Source organism: Triturus cristatus, chromosome 8 (assembly GCF_964204655.1).
Source record: "Triturus cristatus chromosome 8, aTriCri1.1, whole genome shotgun sequence".
In the NCBI taxonomy this organism is placed as follows: Eukaryota; Metazoa; Chordata; class Amphibia; order Caudata; family Salamandridae; genus Triturus; species Triturus cristatus.
This window is the reverse complement of record NC_140591.1, coordinates 1,055,194,882-1,055,213,375: the sequence shown is the minus strand read 5'-3', so window position 1 is coordinate 1,055,213,375 and position 18,494 is coordinate 1,055,194,882.

Sequence of the window (18,494 nt, the reverse complement as noted above, 5' to 3'; positions counted from 1 at the left end):
CCACATCCTGGGATCTCTCCGCAGCTGTTTTTTACTGTTCCTCTGCGCATAAGTCATCCGCACTGGCTGGTGTTTTCCTCGTTGCCATTGGAAGTTGACTTTAACTACTGTTTGGAACTGATTCTGATTTCTGATTTTTCCATGGTTTTTTGCTGTGGTTCTTTGCTGTTCCTGCTGACCTCTGTGTTCTCCATTTAAGTATAGTGGAATTTTTTGCTCTTCACGCACGAGGCACATTGGCAGATTGCTTATTGTTCGTCCAGTCATTGGCAAGTTCCAGCTTCTATGGGCAAGTTACGCAACCCGAAGTTTGTCTTTGTGCCCTCGAAGAGCTCTCCTTCAACTGACTCTTCTTCAACGACAGGTCACTCTTCTCCCACAGAACAAATGGCGACAGCCTCTTCTAGCCGTGCTTCTCCATCGCAATCTGCCTTGAACAAGTCTTCTCCTTCTGTTTCCTTGTCTAAGCGCTTGAAACAGGATTCTCCTCCTCCTCCATCTGAGACCCCTTCATCACCTATATCGTTGGAAATGCTGCTGGAGGAAATACGCGCTTTGCGCCCATTTGTGGAGGAGACCAATACGAAGATGCAGCTTTTTGAAGCCAAATGGTCAAACATAGAGACTCGTATGTCATCTGTGGAGCAGCAGGTCACAGAGATTCAGACTAATTCTCAGCGTATTTCCTCTCTGGAGAAGTCTCTTCTCACCCTCCAACAGCACACTGAGGATTTGGAAAATAGGAACAGGAGAAACAACCTGCGCATTTATGGTCTGCCGGAGTCCTTGGAAGGAGATGATCCTGTGGCGTTTTTCTCCTCTTTTCTTCTCAAACTTTTGGACATTCCTGCTACTACTTCTCTAAGTATCCAAAGAGCCCATAGGCTCGGCCCTCATTCCTCCTCCTCAACTAAACCGCGAGGGGTCATCATCCTCTTCCTAAAATTTACTGATCTTCTTTTGGTCCTCTTTGCTGCTCGAACAAAGCGTCAAGTATCCTGGATGGGCCAGAGAGTTTTTCTCTCTCAAGATGTCTCCAATGCCACTGCTGCCAGAAGGAAAGAGTTCCTGTCTCTTCGAGCTCCTCTACGTTCTCTCGGGGCTAGGTATGGTCTATTTCACCCTTGTACCTTCAAAGTGACTCACCAAAACAATACTTGGTCCTTTCAAGATCCAGCTGAACTCAAGAACTTCATTCATATTCAGACTAATGCTGGCATGGATACTTCCAATCCCGTTAATGGTTGATTATTATTTGGCTTTCCCGTTTTTCTTGCAGGTTTTGTGGATATGTTTTTATCCTGGCATATGTTCTTCTTTCTTTGATGTGGTTCCTTTGTGGTTGCCGGATTGGATTCCTTTTTTTCATATGTTGGCCTTCCTGTGGTTTTTGTTTAGCATAATTTTTGTATAATTTGTTTCTCTCTTCCTCTCCTAGATTGCCCGATGTGTCCTCCTTTATCCCACACGGTTCGTCTTACTCATTCCCCGTCCTGGTGCAGTATGTGGCTTTCCTGGCTTAGGAGGCCATTCTTGTCGAATCCTCCCATACCCCATTGTCATGTCATCTCCTTTTCCCCCTTCAGGTATGTGTTCTTCAGTCGTCCTATTTGGATATGTACTGTCTCTCCTTGTACTTTTTCTTTCTTGCCTTTTTCCATCTTTCCCTTCCCTTTATCTTTCTGTATCTTTTGACTCTTTCCTTGTCCCGCCCTTTTTTCTCATGTATCGGTTGGCACTGTTTACAACCTTTTTGTACTTATGGCTTTTCTTTGTTTCTTACAATTTTAGTGTTTTCAATTCAAAGTTATTTCATGGAATGTAAAAGGTTTTGTTAACCCTAATAAACGACAGAGAGTGCTTTCCCATTTAGCTTCTTACAACCCTGATTTAGTCCTTTTACAAGAGACTCATCTCTCTGAGGCTGAATCTCTTAAACTGAAGAGAGGATGGGTGGGAACGGTCTTATTTTCTCCTACATCTAACAAAAAGAATGGTGTGGCCATTTTGTGTCACAAGAAGCTCAAATGTAAAGTTCTTTCTCAAGATAATGATGTTGAAGGTCGATGGGTTTTAGTTAAATTGTTAATCAATTCTGTTTCTTTGACTGTATTTAATGTTTATGGTCCTACCCACCCTGATTGTAATTTTTGGCCTTTAATCACTTCGAAATGTGTTCAGCACAGTGATTCCATGTTCATCTTGGGAGGGGATTGTAATCAAATTGTTGATCCTTTTCTTGATCGTAAATCCTCTGCCCGCTTTACACCTCACAAATCACATACACAATTTCTAGACACTGTATCTAATTCACACCTTATTGACTCATGGAGACTTTCCCATCCTGACACTCTAGATTATTCCTTCTTTTCACCTCCCCATGCCTCTTTTTCTCGGATTGATTACATCTTCCTTTCTCAATCTCTTTCTCAAAATCTCCTATCTTCGTCTATAGAACCAATAGTTATCTCAGACCATGCTCCCATTGTCACAGTCCTTGATCTTCTCCCTCCACATCCCAAGTCTTCTCGTTGGCGTTTCAATAACTCTCTTCTCATAGACCCTCTTTTTTCCTCTTCCTTTCTCTCCTTTGCTACAGAATTCTTTTTACTCAACTCCGATCCCTCTTTAGCCCCCCATGTTATCTGGGATTCTTTCAAGGCAACCGCTCGTGGTTTTGTAATAGATTTTGTTTCGAAGAAAAAGAAACACTTTCTCAATAAACAGAAAGAATTGCTTGCGCATATTAAGTCCCTAGAGCATAAATTCTATACTTCCTCTAGCAAAACTGTTTTACCAGATCTTATACGTGCCAAGCTTGATTTCAACAAAACCACTACCGATAATGCTTCTTCAATCTTACTACGGAGTAGTGCTCGTTACTATGGTGGTCGCAACAAATCGGGTAAACTTTTGGCCAATTATCTTAAGTCCCGTAGGGAGCGTAACTTTATAGAGTCGATCTATTCTTCCGATAATCTTCTCGTACACAAAGAACAGGATATCCTTGGCCAATTCCAACTTTTCTACCAGTCTCTCTATACTCCTGAATCGCCTCCTTCTGTTTCTCTCATCCAGTCCTATTTCGATAAGATCCCTGCCCCCTCCACCTCTCATCTCAACCTCCCTGCTCTTGATCGTGATCTCTCTATTACCGAACTTGGCAGTGCTTTAAAGACTTTAACTAAAGGTAAATCCCCGGGTCCTGATGGCTTCTCTGTAGAATTCTATCTACATTTTTCAGACCTTCTGCTCCCTAAACTTCTCTCACTTTTCCAGTCCTTCTTTAGCTCTGGCACAGCTGCTGGTACTTTTCACGAGGCCACGATCTGCCTTATACCCAAGGATGGTCGTGACCCCCAATTCTGTAAAAACTACCGACCAATATCCTTAGTTAATGTGGACTACAAATTATTCACCAAACTTCTCGCCTTACGCTTAGATCCTCTTCTCCCTCACCTCATTGGCAAGGAACAGTGCGGTTTTGTTAAGGGCAGACTTACCTCGGACAATTGCCGCCTTTTCCTTAATGTCCTAAACAAAGTACCTTCTCTTACTATCCCTTTAGCTGCCATTTCGGTAGATGCTGAGAAGGCGTTTGATAGAGTTGATTGGTCCTTTCTGTTTGCTGCCTTGCGGTGGCACGGCTTTGGCCCTAATTTTATTTCTCTTATTTCTTTACTCTATTCTGCCCCTAAGGCGTCTGTTTTAGTTAATGGTCATTTGTCTCCTTATTTTCCCCTCCAACGTGGAGTCCGTCAAGGTTTTCCTTTGTCCCCACTACTTTTTGTTCTGGCTCTAGAACCTTTTCTTACATCTATGAGGAATAATATATCTATTTCTGGTTTTCCTTATGACAAGTCCCATTTGAAACTCTCTGCGTATGCCGATGACATTCTCTTATTTATTTCTGATCCTGGAAAATCCATTCCTGCCTAATTAAGCGAGTTTAATTCCTTTTCGCAAGTCTCTGGTTACAAGATCAACTCTGATAAAACTGAGATTCTTCCTCTCACCAAATTTTGTCTTCCTCATCAGTTCTCTGCCACTGGCTTTGCGTGGAATTCTTCTAAAATCAAATACCTCGGAATATGGTTTTCTAACTCCATCTCTTCATCCATTTGGTTGAATATGTCTATTGTACTATCCCGTATTGATAAGCTATTATCCTCCTGGAATCCTCTCTTTCTTTCATGGTGGGGTTGGCTGGACTCGATTAAAATGATGATATCCCCCATTCTTATATATGTTTTTTCCATGCTCCCTATACATATTCCTGATATTTATTTCAAACGTATCGACTCCTGTCTTTCTAAGTTTTTATGGAACCATAAAAAATCGAGGGTGGCTCTAGTTGCTCTTCGGAAGCCGAAAATCGAATGGCGGAGTCAACTTTCCGGACTTTCGTATCTATCATAAGTAATTTTCTCTCCGTCAGGCCTCTAACTGGCTTTCTCTGGCACCTTCCCCTTTTGCTCCTCTTTGGCTTTCTATTGAACGTTCTCTGCTTTCTCCGTTCTCTTTATTTGAGGTTGTACATTTTTCTGCTAAGAACTTAACTACTCCTCTCCCCTTGTTCAAGCATACTTCCTCTCTTTTACGTCCATTGGTCCGTCCTGATCTAACTTCTCGTGAATCCTTTTTAGCCTCCCCTATTTGGTATAACTCGCTTATTCTCCTGCACAATCGCCCTATTTGCTGGAATGCCTGGAGGTCAAAGGGTCTGGTGTGGGTTAACCAACTCTTTGATGGTCTTCTTCCATGCTCATTTCCTCGATTCCGACTTCTGTTTCACTGCCCGCCATCCTTTTTCCACAGATTCACTGTCCTCATGGCCCTTATACTTGATGTTTATTATTCCCTTCCTTCGTCATCATCTCCTATATCTCAATACCCCTGCTTCAGATTTTGTCTACTCTTCCCAAAGCCTCTCTTATTTATAAGTTCTTCTCCTCCCCCAACCCTAATCGTCTGAAATCTAAGCTAGAATGTGTTTGGGAGTCGGATCTGGGCTGTGACTGGTCTATAGCTCTTTGGGATAAAGTTTGGTCCAGGTCCTTAAAAATTTCTCGCTCTGCCTCCTTGACCCAATCTATGTTTTTTCTTTACCACAGATTGTACCTTTCTCCAGTTTCTATTTCTCGCTTCTCTCTTGATAAAGATTCTAACTGTTGGACCTGTGCCTCCCCTAATGCTGATCTTTTTCACCTACTCTTTCTTTGCCCTCCTGTTGTCATTCTCTGGGGTCAGGTGTGGTCTTATGTTTCTCGCCTATTCTCGATCTCTACTCCCTACTCTATCCCTCTTCTCTTTTTAGGTAGTCTTTCTGACACCTTAGATATACCCTCACACTCCTCTGGTCTATTAGATCTCATGCTGGCTCTGGCTTTTCAACACATATCCTTTAACTGGAAGGACCTTAACAAACTCTCTATACAATGTTGGTGGAACTCTCTCTGTCATCATCATAGGCTTGATGTGCGCTTTGCTGCTGTTTCCACCCCTACCCTTAATAGAGATTTATTCTGTCTGCCTCTCACGACTTATCTTGACCGCATGGCTCTGAAACGTATCTCTCCTTTATCCTCTGAGAATTTTAAACCTCCATGAACAGCTTTTTCTCTGTCCTTCTTCTTCTATTTTTCTTCTATTTTTCCATTTACATCTATTTTTCCTGTATTTAAGTATTCCCTATCCTGGGCTTTTTTGCTTTTTGCTTTTTCTATTCTACCTATCCTTTTGCCTGATTTCCTTCCTATTCTCTTTATAGTGCCTTTTACCTATTCTTCTTCCTCTCCTTCCTTCCTTCTCTCCTCCTTTTCTTTCTTTCCCCCCTTTTTTCTCTATAAAAACTTTTTATAAAATGCTTTTTAGGTTTCGTTTGTTAGCGAATATTGATCTACTGTTTTCTTTTTTAATTCCGCATGGATTATGTTATTTGAATGATCTGTATTTCGCTGTTCCTTCTATCTTTCTCTAATAAAGCATTTAAAAAAAAAAAAAACAAAACCAAGGCATGGCTGAAACAGGAGCCAGTGGTTATCCTCAACATCATCTAGATTTCCCGCAGCGAAATGTTGTTTTCTACAATGCGATTGTCAGCAGAATACTAGTACACACATCCCACAGGCAATGGTATTGCTTCATCTTGATGAAGTATAGACCTGCTCCAGAACTGTGATCTCCCAGGTAGAGGCTCCAGTCCAAAGAAGTCACAACGTTCGGCCACTCCTAAAACGAGTCCTCGCTTTCTTTTTACTACTAAACCATGCGTATTCACAATCATTTTCCCAGAGTCCCAAAAATTTGGGGGCATATTTTACAAGCACCTATAGAGACAGGAACGTTCCTGTGGCGATAAACCCTTCGCCTTATTTACAAGGCAGCGTTAAGCCACTTAATGTGGCATAACGCCGCCTTGTAAACAAGGACCCCTTTCACACTACACTTAGCTTGAAAGGGGCGTGCAATGTGTGTTGCGGTGAGCTTTCAGCTACAATGCCCATTGATTTTGATGCTGCCCCCTATTTACAAGGGTGTCATACATAGGAGGCAGCGCCAAAATTAAGACCAGGGAAAACCTGTTCTTAACATGGCGAACGATGGAGAAATGCTTAATTTCTCCTAATTTTTGCTGTTTATATGTGTGCTGCATTGTGCAGCACACATAGAAATAGCAAATCGCTGGGAATGATTGTTCATATGCAGGAAGATGTCCCTCTCTGCACATAAACAATCATTTAAAAAATAACGATGTGCAACCTCTATGTGTGCTGCACATTGCACCACATATAGAAGTTACAATTCGCCATTCTGAATTGTTTATGTGCAGGAAGGGATACCTTCCTACACATAAACAATCATTCCCCCCAATGCAGACACCTTTGCAATATTGTGCAAGGGTGCCTGCATTGGTGGAAGGCAGCTAGATTCAGCGCCAGTGCTAAGGGAAAAGCAGGGGTGTGCCGCATTCCTGTGAATATGGGGCATACCTGCCTTTTCACAATGGCAGAGCGTGGCGTTAGCAATGTTTGCTTAAAGCCACGCTTCGCCATTCCCTTGTGAATATGCCCCTTGGCTTGTAGAGTGACAGAGGGCCGCATTGTTGTCAGAGACTCTTCTGCAAGTTAATGGAATACACTTTTTTAATTTTGAAGCAACTTTATCATATTTTTACACGTTTGTTGTAAGATGTCTTTAAAACTGTAAGATGTATTTAAAACTAATGGTAAAGGGATGCAGTCCACCATAGGTACGTCCTTTCTTTAACTTCAGGTAACATAAATAAATGCTTGCCCATTTATTTAACATTTTTCTGATTGTTAGTGCTGAGTCAAGTAAACATCATCCCAGTGATGCTGTTGACCAGGCGGTCGCATGTAAAGGTTAGGAGGGCTGCAAGGGCTCCATGAGCCGTACTTGTGAGTATCACTATACTAAACTGCCTTCTCTAAGATGGTGGATTGCTCAGGGTTTGGTCACTTGATCGCCACATCACTGAGTTAAATCTCACTGCACTCATCATTATTTGGCAAATTTCAGCACGTTCTTTGCTGTAACCGTGGATCTTCCTCTTGAAGATGGAGAAAAATGGACAATTTGAACACAGGGCATAGCAATACAGTATTTTGTAATCGTATCTACATGACTGAGGGCTTGATTTATAAATTGTTGCTAAGTATAATCCGTCACAATGGAGATAGAGTATGCAATTTATATGGGTGGACATTTAACCGTCTTTTATTGCTCAGCACCGCCAGGCAAACCCTGTCTGTAAGGGGCAGTAAAAAACTAATGAGGCATAAACCTTCCTTAGAAATACATATAAGTCACTCCTAAGGTAGGCCCTAAAGGCCCATATGGCAGAATGCTTGGGTTTAAAAAGTAGGACATGTGTTCTTAAGTTTTCTATGTCTTGGTAGGAAAAAAATACCTCAATTTGTTTTTCATTACTGTAAGGCTTATCTGTCTCATTGAGTAACACTGGGGTACCCTATTACATTTAATAAATGGACCACATTGATTTAACTCCCTTTTGTAACCCTTGATATTCCTTCTCCTTAGACCTGTTCAACTACTGAACATGTACCCGCTCTGTTTCAGGCTGTTGGTCCAAATGGGTAATACTTTAATCCCAATACAATGGTAGCTTGACGTTGTGGCCTTTCTTGGTATGATGCGGACTAAACTGTTTTTGCAACACACGGAATTGAGACAATGCACATTTTCCCACAAATAATGATTCATATGACTTTGAGATCTTACCCATACATTTATTCCAGATTACTACATGTAAGAGAACTATGACTAGTTTTTGTATTCTGTGACTTTATCTGTAATTTTTAAATATTTCCCTGATGCCCATTCCTTGTTATTCTTTTCTCTATTTGAGAGACGTCTCGGGCCATAAGGCCCACTTTCACTATCAAAGATGGCCACTGCGGAATAAATTCCCTGCAGATGTGCAATTTGCTTAAACTGGCATTTCCACTCTGGTATGAAATTTACTCCCCGTGTTCTCGCCTCTATGGTCTGTGCCACAAATGGTTGCAGTACCTGATTTAAATATACCAGAGCAATGTGTCGCCTTACGTGGCGTGGCTGGAAGGAAATATCCCCTATCGGGCAATTGTCATTTCAGTTTGCTAATGTCCGATTACACTGTTCTTGCCGTTTTTTGTGGTTGATATATGTTAATGGAGCATGATTACTTTAGTATGTTTTAACTCGATCAATTTCTTCTCATTGGGTGTGATACTAAAACATACTTAAGAAACATGACTAACAGTGTGTCTTGTTAAACACGTGAGAGTTTAAAACTGCATTGTAAAAGCATGCAGAAGGGTCGCAAACTGGTTTGAGATAAAGTCATTCATGAAAGAGAAAGAAAATGACTAAAATGTGCTATGACAATAATATGAAGTGTAATAATATAGTATGTAGTCTTTAGCAAAAACGATTATGAAAATGCTCGAGTAAAATGGTTCCTGGTTATGTTTTCACTGTCATATAAATCTGGGAGTAGTATGCTTGCTCATTTATTAGTCAATTTGTAATAAGTTGATGCTAGAAATGCTGACATAACTGCACTGTTAGCTACGAGTATTATCGCTGTAGTTTCTTTTTGACAGTTTGAATATTAGACATCCTCTCTGCTAGTAGAAAACTGTGTCAACCTTGTTACAAGCTCAGAAGAGAGAGTATGGAGCGGACATGAAAACTTACAAATGTACTTCCTATTTCCGAGGAGAAATGATATTGCGCATTTTAGTAAAACAGTGAACACTGGACAATGGTATTACATATGACTTCCGGACGATTTGGGTTAGAGAACGATCACACAATGATCGGACCATGAATTTTGGCCAATAGAAATCATGCAAATTGCGCACAGGTTACTTTGTAAGCAGGAACTGTGAACGTTTGGAGGTATAATTGCCCCTTGGGAAAAGGGCGTGTCTGGCTATTTTCTTGCAATTCTTTGAGACTGACATGCTGTCAGTTTGAACTCTGAATTCCCTGAACTGAACTCTCCTGGTTTCCCTTGCACTTTGCCGGCTGGTGAAGTAGAGCAGGCTAAAACCTTTTGGCTGAAGGGTTAATGACTCCAGCTATTGTATGCTGTGCTCTAGCGTCTTACTAGGATCTTCCCATCTCCTGATCCTGATAAATCTACAACCGAACCATGGTTTGTATTATTCTCGAATTGCACACTGTAATTTTGCAATGTGTTTTCTTTCTCTCTCTCTTAATGGGAGGTTATTTGTAAACAATGATCACCTTGATCAGACTGACGTTTTTAACTACCTAGGGATCACCCTTGGAAAAAAACTTAACTGGAAACCCCAGATAGAAACCATGACCTGATACCATCGCCAGTTAGCAGGTGCATTGCTGAAAGAACACAAGTCCTCACTAACCAAGCCTATAAGCCCAGCTTTGACAATTTACAACACCAGTCATAGCTTCTGTACTTATGGTGCAGAACTATGGGCCTATGACGACCTGACACCATTAGTTTTACCCCAAAATAAATTTATGAGAGGCATCTATGGTCTCCCGCAAAACACTCCGCACAAGCCCCTATACTATGACCTAGGCTGTGATAGATTGGATGAGATAGCAAGGTTTCACCCGATAGCATTTTGGTGTAGACTATGGAGTATTCCCGAGTTATCACACTACGCTAATGCACTCAAAGATGTCTGGGAAGCTGACACCTCATGTAAGATAACTTTGCTCCAAAAGGTGTAAAGCATACTGACATTGGTATGAGACATTTATGGATGACCCAGTGGGCCAACAGTTCCCCTCTAAAAAAGAAATGAATGAGCTCTACTGGTCCATGGTCATAACAAATAGTACCCAAACCCTCAAGAGTGCAATGCTGACAAGCAAATTTATAGAGTTCAAGCCTTGTCCACAGTACGAATCATACTGGGATGTCATACCCAAGCCCAGAGACAGAAGACTCTATTTCCAATTTTGGGTGGGTACATTACCATTGAAATTTCTTACCCACAAATGGCATAATTGTAATGACAGCAGATGCCACCTGTGTGTAGAACATGAGGAGACCTATTCACACATTCTATTTGTTTGTCCTGCTTATAAGGCCCCCCGGGAAAATGGTTAAAACCATTATGTAGAAATATGGGCACCAGGTCTAGCACTATTGCATTGAGAATATTGCTGACAAACACAAACAAACTGGGCCCAATTCACAGAACTAATTTAAGACAAAATCCTAAATTTACTACCATTTTGGTATTCACAGAAGGCACTTACTCCTTCTGGTATTCACAGAAGGCACTTACTCATTTTGTTATTCACAGAAGGCACTTACTCATCAATGAGTAAGTGCCTTCTGTGAATACCAAAATGAGTTAGTGCCTTCTGGGAATACCAAAATGAATAAATGGTAATAAGTTTAGGATTTTGTCTTAAGTTAGTTCTGTGACTCAGGCCCACTGCGCGTAATACCAACTTCCAAATTTCTAAGTTGGATGTGGTCAATCCATGACAAAATGTTAAACGATCTCTGTGGCCATTCAATCTAGTAGTCAACAAAAAGAATAAAAGTTGGTGCACAATTTGTTAGGCTACTGCTAGTATTGCCTGCGCAATGATCAATGAAAATCTTTGCTTTTGAATAAGCGTGGTTGTAATAATGGATGCCCACAGTCACACAGTGTTGTAAATGCTGCTGTGTATTTGATAGACATGGCTAATAACGAAAAATATTATGTAGCTCTTTTTATGGTTCATTGGTCAAAGCACATTTTAGTACTATTCAATCAACTGTTCATTTTTCTGATATTTTTTATGAAATAGACATATTCTTATCTTAAAAACAAAATAATGTTTTATTTATGAGAATATAATGCTTTTTTTTTACAATTAACTTTTTTATCTTCATATGGCCTTGAATTTGTTGACCCCAATTTTGAACTTTGGTACATATGCCAAGCACTATGGTTAAAAGGGTGTATACCCCTTAACAAAATGTTGTGTGTACTGTTGTGAATGTCTTTTATGATCTTGGTAATCGAAATAAAGATTATGAACTGAACTGAACTGAACTGAACTGAACTGAACTTTCTCTCTCTCTCAGCCTCTCAACAGGTATTATATGTGACGTATTTTGCTCTGAACTGTGATGTATTGTAATTTACCTGTATTCAAATGAATAACCAATATTCAATGATTCTAATGTATTTTTGTGCTTTGACCATTCATCTTGAAGTTTAGAAAAAGGTTTTCTTGATATAATAAATCCACATGTATGTCATTACTTTTTGAGGAACCTATTGACTTGTGTGAATATTGTTGTTAGCTGGGCACTTCTTTATTACAGGTCCTCATGAAGGAGTGGCCTTCCGTCTCCAATTACCTGAGTCCCTATTAGCTCGATCAAAGATCTATCGGAGGACCTTATGTTTTGTGATTGATGTGGAGTTTTATTGGCCAAACTTTGTGATATTATGAATTGTGTTAGTGATGTAATGAGTTTACGGTGTGGTGGGAAAATCCATGTCTGAGCCCACAAATTTACACCGCTTCCGCTGGATCAGTTTTCTTGTAGCAGAGGATGGTTATTTAAGCTAAATATACTAGGTAATGAAAAGACGGAGCTAGGAGACTTTGACACTATGGAAAAGTTTGCTCTTCGTGTTTCATGTGTGGCCCATCGTTGACCTTGATGAAAAGTGAATGGGTCCATCATTGACCTAAGATCCCGGGATAAAACTTAAGAGTGTTCTTGGTGTGCATACACTAAGAGTGTTGTCTACAGTGGAAATAGTGCTATGCATCAGGTTTTGCCAGTGCTAACATAGGGAACTTGAAGAGTGACTAGAGGAGATGTTTGAGTTTTCTTCAAAGAGCGTATTTGAAGAGGTCTTGAAGATTTTCATTAAGTGAGGGCGAAATCACGCTGGTCTAGATATTGCAGGAAGCTAAAGAAATTCTCAGATTGTGTGGTTCTATTGTTTTCTTTCAGTTGCACAGACAAGATGTTTTACATTGTTTGTTTTGTTAAATTCTTTGTAAAGATGACAACGACTTTGTAAAGGTAGGGTAAGTCGCAGTGAGGAGTTAGACTGACGTCGCCAGGTGCCGCGTTGGTATTGGTCAGTAGGTGAGAAACCGCCATCAGGTGCTGCGCTGATATTGGTTGGTTGGTGTGAAGCCGCTCTGGTATTGGTCAGCGTGCATGGCTTTGATTGGTGGCAAAGAATAATAATATGGAAAAGAAATTGTTGAAGATTTTCTCGTAAAGGTTTTGATTTAGTGTAGAAAAATAATGAAGCTTTTAAAATTGGTGAAAACCTTGTTTCGTAAAGATGAGATGATACTAATTAGAGAAGGAATTCCCATGGCTCCGGAAGGAGCTCCTGCATTGTTTATGTCATTAGAGAGGGGATACCATATGTGTATGTGGTTAGAAAAGTGGATGAAATACACAGAGCAAGATGGTAACTTAGCATTTCCAGAATATGAGACTTTTCATACCCAAATTTTAGAAAATCTAAGGAATCCAATGAATGACTTGAGACCAAATCATAGACCTATGCAGTAGGAAGCTCTTGAGAAGTGGGAACATGAAGTCTATAAAAGAGAAAAAGAGAAGCATCCGAGTAAGTACAGGAATACTGTTAGTCGATATGCTGAAGCAGAGTAGGAAGCGCAAAAGAAAATGTTGAGAAAGGATATAGCTGATGGAGAACAAATGTTTTGAGTCATGCTAGATGAGACCAAAGAAGGAGATAAATGCAAAGAGAAGAAGAAGCATGTTGGGGAGTTGAAGTCTAGAACTGCTTACTTAGTTGTTGAGGGAACTGAGGATGTAGATGATGAATTTTTGAATGAGTTAATACTAAACAGACCTCCACTTTATCAAGAAGAGCAGAACGATGTGGAGTCAAGACCCCTTGGATCACAACCAAGTGAATGTTGATTTGGCACATGAGAAGACATTATCAGTACAGAATCAAACTCCAGTTAGAGAAGGGTTACTGAAAATAATGATGCCAACTAAGCCAGATGCTTTATCAGTCCGGGAAACTATAGGTCCTATTGTTCCGTTATATAATGATGGAAAAGGAGTTCCAAAAGTTCATGCTTTAACAGTCCCCAATAGAAATATAAGTGGAGTTCACACTGTTTCAGAGAGAATGGGTGTGAGGAATCAGGGAATGACAGCAAAGAGTGGGTCAAATTAGAATACGAAAGAAGGGTCGGATCCATTGATTCATATTAAAAACAAGTCAAATGAAACTCCAAAAAGAGGTTCACCAATAGATCCGAGAAGGATGTTGCAGATGGAGAGGTGGATGACACCATCATTAGGAGGGTCAAAGACAGGTGGAACTAGAGAGGTAATTCAGAGATCAGGGCAGGGTACATGCTTAGGACCTTCCACAGAAGAACTAGATGAGAGGATAAAAGAAATTGCACCTAGTTGCAGCATACAGAATAATTATTCTTCTCGAGAATTGGGCATAGATGTGAGCAAATTGAAAGTGGAAATAGAAGAAATGATACTGGAAACAATTAATCCAAAGAGGTTGTTAGAACGGGGATTTCTGGTTGGCTAGGGCTTGCGCCAAAGCCAGGCAGAAACCACCACTCTAGTCAGGGCAAGGAAGTTACACGCCAAAGATAACCCCTGCTCACCCCCTTGGTAGCTTGGCACGAGCAGTCAGGCTTATCTCTGAGGCAAGGTGTAAAGCGTTTGCGCGCGCACCCAGCAACAACACCCAAGGCCCACCACAAAGGAAACTCCACACAAGGTATTCTATAAAAATAGCCTTTGTATTATACACAACACATTAGATAAAAACACACACTGACCCACTGGCTCCTCCACCGGGGAACACAGCCCCATGCCACTCCTCTCACTGGACTTCTGTACCCTCCCTACTGGAGCGGTACTGCCTGACACCAGAACCACTGGAGCTCTACTTACAGAGACTCCAGGTTCTCCATACACTGGGCGATCCTCCTCAAGTGGCCTAACAGGACAGCCTAGGCCCCCAACCTGGTGTTCCCTGAAGAAACCATCCAGGTTCTGAGACTGGGTTTCGGGCCTCTGGGGACTCAAAGTCACCCGCTCACTCCTACTCCACTGAGATAGGCCGTGAGCCCCTACACCCCTCTCACTACTCTGGGACCTAGCTGGGCTACTCTGAACCTCTACCCCCATCCAAGACGGGAAGATCCCTGAGCCACTGCTGTTGGAAGCACTCTCCCATACCTCCTCAGAACCTTGGGCCCTTTCCCAACGGTCCGCTTCTCTTGCAAGGTCCCCTGGACTAGCAAACCCATACTCCAACAGGTGTTGGCGCAACTCGGGACAACAACTCCTGAGCACCTGCTCCTTGAGAACCAGGTTAAACAGATTCCTAACATCACGTTTCCTGTTAACCCACTCCCATTCGCACAGTGCATCATCGCATTCATCCACAAAATCCCCCCAATCCTGGTGAGGTAGCTTCCTACTTCCCCTGAACTTCAACCTATACTCCTCTTCTTGGGACACAGGTACCAGACTCGGGGAATCGGGACTCTCTGCACTGGCCTCTCTATCGCTGCCACCACTGGACTCTACCCTCACTGGTGAATCCAGAAAGCTACCACTGCGCTCTGGGGACAACTTACCCTCCAGAGCTAATCTCTCCCTGGCGAGGGCCCTCTCAGCCTCCGCCATCCTCTCCTCCACCCCCAGCTGCGCCATCTCCTTGGCATGCTCTAACCTGAGCTTCTCCATGGCCAGCTGATGCTCCCTTTCCTCCCTCCTATCTATCCACTCCTCTGGGGACAGGGAAAGGGATGGGGTGCTGCTCCTGACACTGGACCCAGCAAGGGACTCCCTATCTGTGGGGTCTTCACTCTCTACTGGTGTCCCTGTCAGGTAATCCTCCTCCTCTTCAGATTCCTCAGGGCTCCCCTCAGACCCACACTCTCTCGGCGTGCGGCCCGGGCCCTATCTTCCTCACTGCGCTCTCGCTCCCACTCATCCTTTTGCCATAGGATCAGGTTGTCCCTCAGTTTGGACTGGGTATCTGACTCACCCACCTCTATGTCCCTCTCTTCACAGAACCTTACCAACTCCAACCTACTGTATCTAAACAGACCACAGAAATTAAAAGCAGGCTCCATTTTGGCGGACGTTCCTGAGAAGAGTTTAACACAAGGAACCTGGGTGTCTGAGCTAAAACAGGAGTACATAATTCCCAAAGGACACCTTTAGGAGAGGAAATAATGGAACCCAAAAACAATAATCCCTAAAATGTGATTTATCTAATGCAGAGTTTTGTAGTGCAGCCAGTTGCTGCTGCGGTACAGCGCAAACGCAAGTCCAAATCCCACCGCTGATCACCAATGTTAGAACTGGGATTTCTGGTTGGCTAGGGCTTGCGCCAAAGCCAGGCAGAAACCACCACTCTAGTCAGGGCAAGGAAGTTACACGCCAAAGATAACCCCTGCTCACCCCCTTGGTAGCTTGGCACGAGCAGTCAGGCTTATCTCTGAGGCAAGGTGTAAAGCGTTTGCGCGCGCACCCAGCAACAACACCCAAGGCCCACCACAAAGGAAACTCCACACAAGGTATTCTATAAAAATAGCCTTTGTATTATACACAACACATTAGATAAAAACACACACTTTACAATGTGCCAACAGGCACGGGCAGAATTTACAAGGGATTATATGTACAGGGGACAGGGCCACATGGACCACTGTCAGGAATCAGCACTTTTTAGAAGTTAAAATTACTGTAGCACAAAATATACATATAACACAACCAGTAACCACTGGTAACATGTAAGCATCACCTACGCAACCCTAACCACCTTAGGAGAATGTCACGCAGGGAACTAGAACCTCACTAGCACCACCTGTACTAGGAGAAAACAAACAACCACCTAAGTATCACAATACCTGAAGGGGTAAACGCACACTACACATGATGCCTAAAACATTCAGAGGTGTAGAACATGGCACATGACGCATAAAACATTCAGCGGTGCTATGAAAGAAAACACATGATGCAGAAACTACATTCAGCGGTGCTATGAAAGAAAACACATGATGCATAAAACATTCAGCGGTGCTATGAAAGAAAACACATGATGCAGAAACTACATTCAGCGGTGTCATAAAAGGAAACACATGATGCATAAAACATTCAGAGGTGCAGGTAAGGAACATTAGCGAGAAACTCTCATGAGCCACCACCTGTGGCAGTCCCTAGGCCAACTGGCCTTGTCAGGGCTAAGACGCCCTGTGTCCGGTCAAGCTGCGCCAGCCGCGCAGACCAAAAACGAAAAATGTCCCCCACCTAAACGTGGCAGCTGCCCACTAAGTGCTGGGCAGCTGGGGAAAGGGGCGTGGGCACCACTGTGCCCTTTAGAAGCAATCTGTCTCTCTCGTGGAGCCCTCCCGGGGCTCTAGACAACGAAATGCCCCCTAGAGCCTTCGTGGCTCTGAACAAATATTTTGCCCCGTCGTTGGAGCCACGGGGCTCTGAATACCAGAATGCGCCCCCTCGCTGGAGCCTCAACCGGCTCTGCACAAACAATGTGCCCCCAACGTTGGAGCGGCCCTCTGGCAGGCGGGGCCGCTCAAGTACCGGCAGGGATAGGTGGGGGCCCCCTCTCTGGGACCCTCGAAACTCAATTTACCCCCGTCGTTGGAGCCTCACGGGGCTCGTAAGCAATGCGGCGTTTTGGAGCGACCCGGCCTATCAGACTGGGTTCGCTCAAGGAGGAGGCTGGTCTGGGACCGGCACCCACAGCACACGCACGGAGTCCCCCAGCCCTTCTCACTTACCGGGCTGCTCTCGGGGGACTCCCGCGTTGTCTCCACTTCCCGCCGTCTGCTCCACGGGACCAGCAGCACTCCTCTCGCGGAAGGGCAGTCTCGTCCTTCTCTCCTTGGGGAAGCGCGGGGTAGGCTCCCGCCCGCTTCCTCCCACGACGTCCTTGCTTCACCCGGGCACTTCTTTAGCACTGCACAGGAGCGCGGGGTGGGCTCCCGTCCGCTTCCTGATTTTGAAACGAGGCTTCCGTCCCGCGGCACGCCCCCAGGGAACGCCTGACTTCCTGTCTTCCACGGGGCCGCGGCGGTGATTTCTCGGCAAGGAGAGGGGTAGGCTCCCTCGCAACCACCACACATAAGCGGGGTGGGCACCCGCAGGCACACCACCATGCGGGGTGGGCACCCGCCAATTAAATAATTAAATGAGCGGGGTGGGCACCCGCTATCAGGATCAAAGCGCTCACAGCGCTATACAGCAACACAGCGCTCCCAGCGCTCTAAAGCCCATAAAGCGCTCCCAGGCGCTGCAAGTCACAAAGGTCCAGCAGAGAGTCCTTAAAGAGCAGGGGGGCAAAGGCTGGGTCCAGAGCCAGCTCACAGGGCCCTCCGGCAGGGAGGCAGTCCCCAGTGGCGGTCTCTCCTGGCGCCCAGCAGCAGCAGGCCCCCTCCAGATGATCCTGCAAGAGAACAAATTGTAAGGGGACACAGCCCCTTTTTATACAGAAAAAGTCTTTGTCTGAAGGTGCAGGGAAGGGGCGAACCAGTTACAACAGGTTCCTGAGCACTTTGTTTTGCTCAGCCCCTCTCCCTATTCACTGGCAGGCCAGGGTCATCAGACGCACCACAGGGGCCGGAGCCAGCAGTGTGTGGGGAAAGCCCTGTCCTATTCAGGACCCAGGTGTACTCCTCCCACCCATCTAGCTGCTGATCTCCCCATTCACCACTGGGTGACTCATCCTGTCTCTGGGGATTTCCCTAGTCCGTCACATGACCTCCACCAGCCAATCGCCAGACAAGCCACACATTTCATACTGCACACCGAAGTGCCCACTTCTAGAAGTGGCACTTCCACACTAGGTACATGCACGCCGCACACATCATCGCGCAGCATTCAATCACACGAGTCCGCACATACCAAACTCGGGCCTGCACACCCCATGCATCAGGAACTA